Source organism: Podarcis erhardii (assembly GCF_964252035.2).
Source record: "Podarcis erhardii genome assembly, chromosome: 11".
Lineage (NCBI taxonomy): Eukaryota > Metazoa > Chordata > Lepidosauria > Squamata > Lacertidae > Podarcis > Podarcis erhardii.
Genome location: NC_138501.1, coordinates 47643961 through 47656073, shown reverse-complemented (window position 1 = coordinate 47656073; position 12113 = coordinate 47643961). Strand labels below are relative to the sequence as shown.

The window sequence follows — 12113 nt, the reverse complement described above, 5'->3', positions numbered from 1 at the left end:
AATCTGTAAGTTGACAGCTATGCGGATTTAGAAGGTGATTAGGCCGGATCCAGACCCTGGGCCTTAGTTTGCCTACCCATGGCTTAAGGGGAGTGGACATCAGGGATAAGCCAGTGCTGAGATGCTCTGGAAATTCCTTTCTTCCCAAAATTAAGAGTAGGCTGTTCACCACCCACTTTGTGTAAACAAAATCTGGAGAAGGTCAAACTGCGCTTACCGCAGAAATCCACTTGAGAGCTATCCTGAAGCTCAAGTATTTCCTCATGCAATAATGCCTTTGCCGTTGCTATTAAAAACGGGATAGTTATATATCCTCCCCACATGTTGTCAAAGGGATTTCTCACTTTAGAAGTAGTAGAGGTGCATGCTGAAGCCCCAATCTCTCCAGGGGATTATTATGTAAAGCAAAGTCATTTCAGGGAATTCTGGATTTCCCACTCATCTTCAAGTCAAATTAAGAATTATGGGGATAAGATTCAATAAACTGGCTTATTGTTAAACTGCAAAAACCTCAAAGCGGTTTAGAAGAATGTAAAACAGTAAGATTGAGAAAAATGCAGAAACATACTTTAAAACATTCAAAAGTTAAAACACTAGAACAAATTTAAATTAAATTTGAACCCACATGCCTAATTTTGCACATAACACTAAGCCAGATCATGGTTTAGCTATGGATACTGCAGCAACAACAAGATCAGGGAAGAAGTGAACAAGCCATTATTTTCACTTTGTACACTAGATCGTCCATGCTTAGCTATGGTTTAGCTTAGTGTTATGTGCAAACAAGAGCCTAGCAGCCACCCACGAGAAACAATTACATGTTACATTAATATGGGGGACAGGAGAGCAAAAAGTATCCTTCTCACCAACCAATTATTTCCTTCAAATCCCCCCTAGCCATTTTTATTTGTCATTTTCCTTCCATCTGAGATTCAACCGCAGAATGAACGCAGATGAGGTAGCAGCATCTACTGGGAAAGTCACCAGGCACAACACCATCCCCATCCTTCCTACCCGATGATTCTCTCCTGTTAAATCACACATATAGCCACAAATGGCATTTATATTAGGCAACACATCAGTGTTTTAGTGAATACCCATTTGCCTATTATTTTAATAAAATCAGTAAAACAGCATTTTTAATGCAGCATTACATTCTGAAACTCTTAATATATGTAATGATTTCTACAGATTTATACACGCCCAACCCCAGGGATGGAGGGACGCGGGTGGCGCTGTGGGTTAAACCACAGAGCCTAGGACTTGCTGATCAGAAGGTCGGCGGTTCGTATCCCTGCGACAGGGTGAGCTCCCATTGCTCAGTCCCTGCTCCTGCCAACCTAGCAGTTCGAAAGCATGTCAAAGTGCAAGTAGATAAATAGGAACCGCTCCGGCGGGAAAGTAAACAGTGTTTCCGTGCGCTGCTCTGGTTCACCAGAAACGGCTTAGTCATGCTGGCCACATGACCCGGAAGCTGTCTGCGGACAAACGCTGGCTCCCTCGGCCCATAGAGCGAGATGAGCACCGTAACCCCAGAGTCGGTCACGACTGGACCTAATGGGCAGGGGTACCTTTACCTTATACCTTTAACCCCAGGGATATTCAAGACCCTACCCTCAAAGATTCAACGCTTAAACTTAAAACAAAAAACCCAACAAATATTGATTCTAGCTCTTTTGCTTGCTGAGATACAAGCGAAAACAGGCAGACATACTCTATACAACTTGTTGGGAAGTCAACCTCTTTCCACCATCCAGAGTTCTGACCAATGAGCACAATTATAATGGGGTGACTGACAAGCATTTGACACCTTAAAAATGTTCTTAATAGTAAAACATTTAATGTGTTAAAAAAAGTGTAACAAAATAACTGAAATACCAGGTTCTTTGCATTTTGTTTTGTCTTTTTCACACTGAAGGGATTCTCCTCCTCTCTCTCACAAACACACACATCACATTAGACAAAAATTGCTGGCTCTAAATCTGGAATTATATCCAAAGTTATTCCATGTAATTGCTTAGAAAGGTTTCCTTAACTTGCCATCCTCCAGGCTGAACAAAGACCCCTGGGGGTTCAACGTGCTGTTTTTCCTGCTTGCCCCCAATTTGTTAGCCACCTGGCAGGACACAAAGCACACCTTGTGGGGTACATTTGGTGGGTCACAACTTTATGCACTCTTATTGTATGTCAATCAAGTTAGGAGTGTGCCTTACACCTTGGAAATGCCTCCTGAGGATCATGACAAATATTGTCACCACTAATAGTTTCAGCAGCGCCCTATCATACAAGCACACAAGTCAACCTACAATATAGACCAGATATAACTTCACACACGCAAGCAGAGCAGGGCCAGTGGAGGCAGGTTATTAATACAAAGCTAAGAAGTCCAAAGCATCCTATTGATTACATGCAAGAAGTGTTAAAGCTTCATCTCCTAGGTGGTCCCTTTTCTCAGTCCAAGGAACAGACAGCTACAATTAAAAACAAATGGTAAGAAGAAGAAAAAGGAAGAACGAATGCTTCACAATCTACACCCATTACAATTCTCTCAATCAGAAAAATCAGGACTTCCCAAATTTCCCCCACATTTTAAAGCAGTCCAGCTGGCTGCTTGTCATGAAGATATATCACTTCCTGACACAGAATGTTTTTAGGCTACAGATCTGCTAACAAGCTTCTGTGAGAAGCTTTCAAATTTTTATTTTTTCCCTTTTGAAAACAAAGTGTTGCCTTCAAGTGGCATGATGGGCTTATGGTTGCTCAAAACCATATAGCTATGCAAAGCGCTCTTTGCCATTCAATAACCTCTAGTTCTGAAGACCTTGGTCTGAGTGCTCTGTTTTGCAGCCATAACAGCAGCCTACCTTGTTTTAAAGAGAAATTGACTCATGAGAACTGTGCTGTACGCCCACATGGGTAACGTAACAGGGCTGGGAACTAAACGCTGTAGAACAGAAGATGGCAACTTTCTGGTCATGAGCCAAGTGCATCCTGCTGGCAGAAGATATACTTCCACTAGATTAGATGATTACCACAATGCAGTTCGGTTTTACTGTTTTGTTTTCATTGGCATAGAGGTAGCACAATTTAGAAACTAAACTAAAAAAAACCTACGCATTTTTATAATGTTTTTGCAGAAACAATATATTTATGCAATTAATATATTTACCAAGTAAATTAGGAAAAAGATGAGAAACAAATAAAAAGAAGGACCTTTATAAATGTATCAAATATGTCAAAAATATGGTTCCACCTTATCTACACTGTATATATTTCTAGAAAGGTAAGTCTGAACAAACTCCATCTTGAAGTTTCTAAATCGTTAGAATGACAAGAATTGCCAACTGAAACTGTACTATGAGGCAGCATGTTTATGCTGGATAAAAGAATGGATAAAATTAGAAAACAATGAACTACTCGATCTAGAAGGTTTTGATAACAGATTTGGATGGCACGCGTATCTTTGGTGTGATAAAAAGAGGGTTCACAAAGGATTTGGGAATCACATCTTCAGGGGTTCTTTAATAGAGGTATGGGAAAGATACAAAAATATATTGGAACCCAAAATTCCGCACTGGTTGTCTCCGTTAGAGGTAATGTGTGTTAAAAAACTAACATGAGGAAAAAATGGGGTACGTATGGTGAATTGGTGATTAATGAAGGAGGGAAATGGAAAATGAAGCCATATGAACAAGTAAAAATGCTTATGTATGACTGGCTGCATTATCGTCAGGTAAATGAAATATTTAAAAAAGATTTGAAGGAAAAAGGCTATGTGAAAAGGGAATCGATTTTCCAAAAGGATATAATAAACAATGAGTATAAAACTCTGTCAAAAATGTATAGGATATTGCTGGAATGGCACACTAAGGATGAAGAGGTTAAATCGGTAATGATACAATGGGCAAAGGATTTTGGGTATAATATTCAATTCGATGAATGGGGAAAACTGTGGAAAGAGAATATGAAATTTACGGCATGTACGTTATTGAAAGAGAATGTAATGAAAATGTTTTATAGATGGTACATGACTCCTGTAAAATTAGCGAAGATGTATAAGGTCGATAACAAATGCTGGAAATGCAAAGATAAAGAAGGGACGTTCTTTCATCAGTGGTGGGAATGTAAGAAAGTTAAAAGCTTTTGGGAAATGATTTATAATGAGATGAAAAAAATATTAAGATATACTTTTGTGAAAAAACCAGAAGCTTTTCTTTTAGGTATTGTAGGAAAGGACATAAGAAGAAAGGACTATAAGCTTTTCCAATACGCAGCAACGGCAGCCAGAATCCTGTTGGCCCAAAAGTGGAAACAAGAGGAGATACAGACGATAGAAGAATGGAGATTAAAATTGATAGACTATGCCGAACTGGACAAATTAACTGGGAAAATTAGATATACTAAAGACCAAAAGTTCATCGAGGACTGGGGAAAATTGGTGGATTATCTGAAAAACATTTGTGGTATAAACACAACGTTAGTGGGATTTCAAGAGGCACTGTAAAAATACAAATAAGTATTGTTTATAAAAAAAAAAAAATGGGAATAAGGAGGAATAATGGCAATATGGAAAAAGGGAATGTGTACTAAAGGTATAAGTATGAATGATCTCAGAGGCGCTGAAGGTAGTTCAAAACAGGTATAATATGTTGTATTCGATATAAAATGTATAACTGGATGAAAACTAATAAATTTATTTACAAAAAAAAAAAAAAGAATTGCCAACTGCAGCACTTGTTATTTTATCAGTACTATTCTATTACTAGAAAGAAATAAGAGAAGTGGTGGTTTTCAGGTGTAGCCTGGTAATCTGAATAGGTTTTGTGCAGATGTACGACTGTCAATTTCTTAACCATGCTTAATTAATAAGAGGGCCGCAGGTTTGCGTGTTCCCTTATATCACACAATGTCATTCACCCCTTACATTTAGGATTGTATCTGCACTAATGTTAGCTATGATTAAAGGTAAAGGTATCTATCCCTGCCCGTACGGGCCAGTCGTGTCCGACTCTAGGGTTGTGCGCCCATCTCACTTAAGAGGCCAGGGGCCAGCGCTGTCCGGAGACACTTCCGGGTCACGTGGCTAGCGTGACGAAGCTGCTCTGGCGAGCCAGCACCAGCGCAGCACACGGAAACGCCGTTTACCTTCCCGCTAGAAAGCGGTACCTATTTATCTACTTGCACTTAGGGGTGCTTTCGAACTGCTAGGTGGGCAGGAGCTGGGACCGAAAGACGGGAGCTCACCCCGCCGCGGGGATTCGAACTGCCGACCATGCGATTGGCAAGTCCTAGGCACTGAGGTTTTACCCAAAGCGCCACCCGCGTTCCTAACTAGCTATGATAAACAGTAGCCAGATTCCTCTTAGCAGGGTTTTGCAAGTCTGCTTTAAACCCTGGTTAAAGGTCCATAATTCCCTGACTGTTGCCTGGCTCTACATACCTGTTTCCCCTGCCCTCCAAAGCAGCACATGTTGGAGTGTGATGGCTGCAACCTATAACTATTTTGTCTTCATAATGACAAGACTTTACTCCTTTCCGAATCTTTCAAATGCAACCGCATTCCAGATTCTTTTCTATCCATCAGTGGCATTTTCAATTTTTTCCACAATTTCCCAGGTTGAGTAACTGAAAAATTCATCTATTAACTATTATTTATTTCACCCGAGTACTCATTAACAAAAAGGTATTTCACTAATTTATCTAAGATGGTGTCCCAGTGAATAATTTTAACATTCTCCCTTTACTGAAATCTATATACCTAAGACCTCCAAGAGGGTGTCAATACACAAGTCGTTCAGGAAGCTATGACAAGCCTTCCAAGGAAATGCAGAGGCAACTGTCATATAAACAGTAAGAGTTACATTCTGGGAGGGGGGGGGGAATAACCACAAATGGTGGAAAAATTCCCTAAATAATTTTTCTGTTAAGGCGACAGAAGATGAACTATTCTACCTACTTGCACAGAAAATGCACACGCATGTCATCAGCCCAGATTCATGAAGTGGCACAGGAGCAGGAACACCAACACCACCTATTTATTACATTTGCTTTGCACCACAATCCTTACGGAAGTCCTGCTCAAGTAAAAAATGAATGAATGAACACCAAGATGGAAACACAGTTTTCTAGTATGGATCCTTTCATTAGCCCACAGAGTGGCACTGTTAGACTTCAAACTGCTTTCCGATTCTGAATAACTAACCTGGGGGAGGACCTGCTATTTCACAGGCAGTAAAAGTTCACTTAGGAGACCGATAGCTGTTCAATAATTTGAACTTAAAGATACAGTAGATTCTGTTAAACTAGACTTAAGCAACATTGATTTGGGGCTTAAAATGCAATGTGTTAATAAAATGTTAGATTATCTCACATGCATGTACAGTAAGGACAGGCAACTGGAATTTTTAAAACGAAATCCAGCCAAGCAGGACCTCCTTCTCCAAAGGACCACACACACACCAATATGCACCTCAGGCACTTTCTCTCAAGATGAAACATGGGTTATGTCTCTTTCAATCATTTTAATCTGCAGGGTGAACACCATGAGGCCTTAAGCACAACCCTCCCCTTATGCGCAAGCTAAGACAAAGACAAGTGGCAGTGGCCAACTGAAATGTCTATTATATTATCACACAAGCAAGCACACAAACAAGAAAACAACTGAAACATCTACAATTGAAACATCTAAAAGCAATTCCAATACAGTTGGCAGAATGGGAAAGTTATCCACTTAAAATGCTTGGTCTTGGTAGGTGCTGAAAAGACAACAGAGAGGGTATCTGTTTAAAATTTCACAGGAGGGAATTCCAAAAGCCTGCACCTACAAAGTGCACTGATCAACTGGGTTATATAAGGGGTAAGACTATCTTTCAGGTAGCGTTGCTTTGACCGTAACCTAGGCTGAAGGCTGCATGTGGTGCCTAGTTTATATATCTGAGTTTCGAACACTCCTTTCAGATATCTTGGTCCCAAGCTGTACACCAAAACCAGCACCTTGAACTGATCCCAAGATGCTGCAGCAAATTTTTGCACTGGCCTGCTCACTGCAGATTGCAGTGAATGTGGATGTTGTGTCAAAATTGCTATGGAGCAGGGGTAAGCAACCTAAAGGCCCAATCGCCTTCTAAATCCAGCCCGCAGACGGTCCAGGAATCAGCATGTTTTTACATGAGCAGAATGTGTCCTTTTATTTAAAATGCATCTCTGGGCTATTTGTGGGGCCTGGCTGGTGTTTTTACATGAGTAGAATGTGTGCGTTTATTTTAAATGCATCTCTGGGTTATTTGTGGGGCACAGAAATTCGTTCATTTCCCCATGTGGCCCACCACATGGTCTGAGGGACAGTGGACAGCTGAAAAGGGTTGCTGACCCCTGCTATACAGGGTCTAAAACTCCATGTCCTGGGTAGATGTTAACAGATGTCGGACAATTTGAAAAGCTCCACTGGACAGCCACTTGAGGATGTAATAGAGGCAAATAAGTGAGTCTTTTTCACTGCTCTCACCATAACAGAGTAGGCAAAGTTATGTTGTCAGATCTGCTTAGTCAGCTTCACAGCACATCTTTCACCTGCACTACAGCAGCCATCCAGCCTGTTTCTTTGGCCTTCCTTACCTGATATACCAAGGGCTTCAACAGGGTCACTTGCTCTACCTACTAGAACCCCCATCCCACCCGAGCTTTCATAAATTCATTAAGATTCTATTGGTCTCTGGTGAGGACAATTTTAACCTGTTCACCCAAGCATCTCTTGCTGCTCACACTTTGGACAGGGTTAAGGAGCTCTTTGCCTCATTTTGGACTGATGTGGAAGTAGCCAATGTTACTGGTTCTTCAAACACTTGCTCAGAAGAAAATATGGTCCCTGTAAAAATTAGTTACAAACCAAAGATCCACAGTTATACTCCAAGAAAAAAATATAGGTGTCTGAAAAATAGCTTGTGAGGTTGAAAAAATCCTGCCTACCTATCTACCATGGGATAGAAGACAGTTAGCATACCAAAGGAAGACTTGATTTGCCTCAGAGTTGGGCTCAAACATGCAAATACATATTTATACTTAGATGATTGGCAACTGAATATGAGAACTGGCTGCACTGAAAAGCACTGTGTTTCACAGAATATTAAAGATATGTTGGTGTTACGTGTAAGATCAAATACTCAGAAGTGAACAATGAATGTTACAGGCATCAGTATGAAGTCAGGAACCAACACTCACATAATGGCATAACCAGAAGAAATACCATGAATTAATTCTTCAAGGAACAGCTAGTACTCAGTACCCATCTGCAATGTGCTAACCATTGTTTACCAAAGATGATAGGAGAAAAAGACATTTTCCATAAATGATGCATATATTCCCTACATGTTTTAAAAAAAAGAATGATACTTATCAACAGTAATCTGAGTTTTAACTGATGGGCTTTCAATGCTACTCTTGGGAAAACTTTGCACAATCCATGGTAATTATCTCACACAGCTACTTAATTTTAATTGTTTCACAACAATGGCAATAATAAGTGACTACACAGTCGAAGTGATGTTAAATTAAGTCAAGCAACATTTATAAGCTTGACAAAGAAAATTCACCCTGCCTTGCAGGTTTAAACCACATTCTCCAGGTTGAAGTGAAGGACTCTGGAGCAAAGGTTTCAACAAGTTTACACCTGCTAGGTATGTCAAGGTAAAGCCTGCACCGACAGTGACCAAGATTCCTATTGCTACCAAGCTAAGGAACCAGAACCATTTCCATCTATACTACAGGACTCAATAGTGAATATTACTAGTATCACTGCTGTTTCTGCACACTTGGGTCTCTCCAAGACAAATGGCAAGGATGCCAAGATCAATATTCCCTTAAACAAACAATAAGAAATAAACAAGGAAGTGCTTACCTATAGTTAGAGCACAGAATGACTGACTAGTTAGGGATAGGGAAGAATGGTTTTCTTTTTTTTTTTCACGGTGGGAGATGGAGAAGTGAAAAAGACAATAAAAGGAGATGGTTTCCAACTTATTAAAGGAGGGCCAAACTGAACAAAACAGCATTCAGTAGGGAAAGGCAGGACAACTGGTGAGGATAGGAAGGATTAAAGAAGGACTGGGAAACCTGTGGCCCACCAAATATTGTTGCACTTCAACACTCGTTACTCCAGCCAGCATACCCAATATTCAGGGGCAATGGGAGGTTTCTTCCAACATCTGCAGGACCACAGATTATCATCAAAGCCACATAAAGGAAATGCATATGAATATTTTTGTTCATTAGTCACACTTGTACTGATTGTGAACTTCACCTAGCTCCCACAGACCAAGGGCAATTAACCATGGATCAGGGAAGAGAGATGTACAGTGGTGCCTTGCAAGACGAAAAGAATCCGTTCCGCGATTCTCTTCGTCTAGCGGTTTTTTCGTCTTGCGAAGCAAGCCCATTGACAGCTTAGCGGATTAGCGCTATTAGCGGTTTAGCGGCTTTTAGCAGATCAGCTGATAAGCGGCTTATCAGCGAATCAGCTGATAAGCGGCTTAGGGCTTAGGAAAAGGGGGGGGGGAGGAAAAAACCCCGCAGGAACTCGCAAGACATTTTCGTCTTGCGAAGCAAACCCTTTCGTCTAGCGGGTTTTCTGTCTTGCGAGGCGTTCGTCTTGCGGGGCACCACTGTACCCCTCAGCTTGTACAGGACCACTCACACAAAGTATTGCTTTATGGAGAGAAGATTGCGAAAAGCTTTCAAATGATATTTTATTTAGACATACCACATTGTACATACCAGTTTCCTCTCCCCACATACCCATCTAGATAAGGCCACTAAAATAGTTTTAAAACCACACCTGTTTAACAATTGCACACAATAGCAGAACTGACATGTTAACAATAACAAAAAGGAACACTACAAACGGTGACTTGAGTGACTTCACGTTAAAAATCTGAAAATGTTTTTTGTTAAAATCATTTTGCTATAGCTCACAGTTGTCATCTAGTGTCACAACTGTATATTGCAATTTACAACACATTCAAAACGTTTTATTCGCAGCTGCATAGCTGAGTCCCTGAACATTCATTTCAGTTTTTCTTCATGCTGCCTGTCAGGGTATCTGAACAAGTGCATATACACCCACAGATGCAGCTCCATTATTTTTTAGAAAAAATAGGCTACGTATTAGGCCAACCTAGCAGATGAGTGAGGGAACAGCAGGTAAAAATTAGCCATGACCAAACAGAGTGGGAACACAGTCCAAAACGCATTTTGAAAGAGTACAAATAGAAAAATGTGCTCACATGTTTGAAACAGTATGTTATTTTGATAAAAGCAGGTTGGAGGCTCATTGAAATCTACATGCTGAAGGGTTTTATTACTTCCTTGCCCATAGGAGTAGCCTTAACCCCCCAAGATACAAACACAGGAGGTGATCATTTAATGCAGGGGTTCCATTCCTGGCCCCCATGGCCCATTTTGTCTTCTCCCAAAAGGACCCACGCATCGGCGATCACATGTCAATTGGGCACACCGAAAATGGCTGCTGCCTGTACCAGACCACAAAAGTATAGGTGCTAGAGAGGAGAGGGGCAAGCACCCCAACAAGCAAGTAGCTGAATGAAGGAAAGGCACTTAGCACGCACAAATGGTAACTGAATCAAACTGGGAATTAAAATAAGGCTGCAATCCTGAACATACTTGCTTGAAAGTTAACTCCATGTCTCTACACATCATTTTCCCTATATGGGCTCACATTGGTACAGTTAGCGGGAGAAATAAACTATGTGTTTGGTCATGAAGACAGCACACATGTGCACATGTTAAGAAGGGGCAAGTGGCAGCAATGAACACAGATCTGCATGGAGCCTTTTACTTATACATGCACAGAAGAAACATTATGTGCCAAGCAGCCGTAAGAGTTGGCGAACAGAGCAGTGGTGTTTGTTCAGTAAAATGCACGATTAATTGTGGTATTTATCAGAACTGATGGGGGGAAGGAGTTTGTAAAGCAAATCATGCATTACTATTGTTAAATGAGTAAGAGTTCAACCTTATTTTTAACTTGTGAAGCACTCAAGCACTCAAGTTTTGTAGGCTAAGTTATTTCACTGGTAAAGAGCTGCAGAAGAGCAGAATGTATTAATGCAGACATTAAAATAAAATCTGGCTGGTTCAACCATGATTTACTGCTAGGAGAGTTAGGCTTGTGCAAACACTGATACACAGGGTATTTTGTGGTAAACTATAGCTTGCCTGCAAACCAGTCTGAACTGGCTTGCAGGCAAGCAAATGTTTATGCAAACCATGGTTTGTCAATTCAGAAGTCACAGAAAACTATGGTCATATCTGTTAAAGGAAAATCAGAGTGTGTGAAAGGAAGAGGAGAGGAGAGTGTGCGTGGATATCTATTTGTGTGTGCTGGGAAGCTGCACCCAAACACAGCTTCTTCATGTAAGAACAAATAGTAAAACAAGACAGGTGAGATATCATCACACACTTGATAATGTCTATGTGATTTGCATCCATTTTCTGCCTGGAAATTCTATTTATGTAAAAAACACTTTACATCTGAAGTGTCCATTAAGCTACAGTGTTTGCATGCTCTCTCAATTGCTCTCCTCTCATGCAGCAGCACCATCTAGTGCTAAGCACAACATAGTGCATTTTTAATCCATTCTCAGTTGCAAATGAATAATGGTTTTGATTAAAAAACACCACTTGGGAACCCAAAATCACGACACTCAAGTAACTCTCAGTTGAAAATGAACTTGGCATACACAAATAATACAGTAATATGGCTGAATTCATAGAAAGACTTCAACAATTAAATAAATACACTTTAAGCTCTTTAGATCTTCTATATTTACACCGATAGTTATTGTAAAGAATGAACAGGAATATGCTTTTTCATCTGAGCGTCTAAGAAGACATCCACAAATTAGTGAATGAGTTCATGACAAGCATCTTAACTTACCTCAACTCCCTTCGTGACACCTGGAAGTACCTTGATCCACAAATAACAGAAAGAAGAATGGCGATTACTGTCACTAGGTAGGGCTGCTAAATCACTGAAATGCGGCACTTGTGTCTCCCCTCCTTCCACTATTCTATCACTCCCTTCACCCAATCCCTTTTTT

The 12113-nt window shown here is 40.5% G+C and overlaps 1 protein-coding gene across 3 annotated transcripts in view; it reads right to left on the bottom strand.

The window, feature by feature from the left end:
* DYM (dymeclin) overlaps nt 1-12113 on the bottom strand; it is a 166811-nt gene that overhangs the window by 140070 nt on the left and 14628 nt on the right. The gene's annotated exons all lie outside the window — the stretch shown is intronic.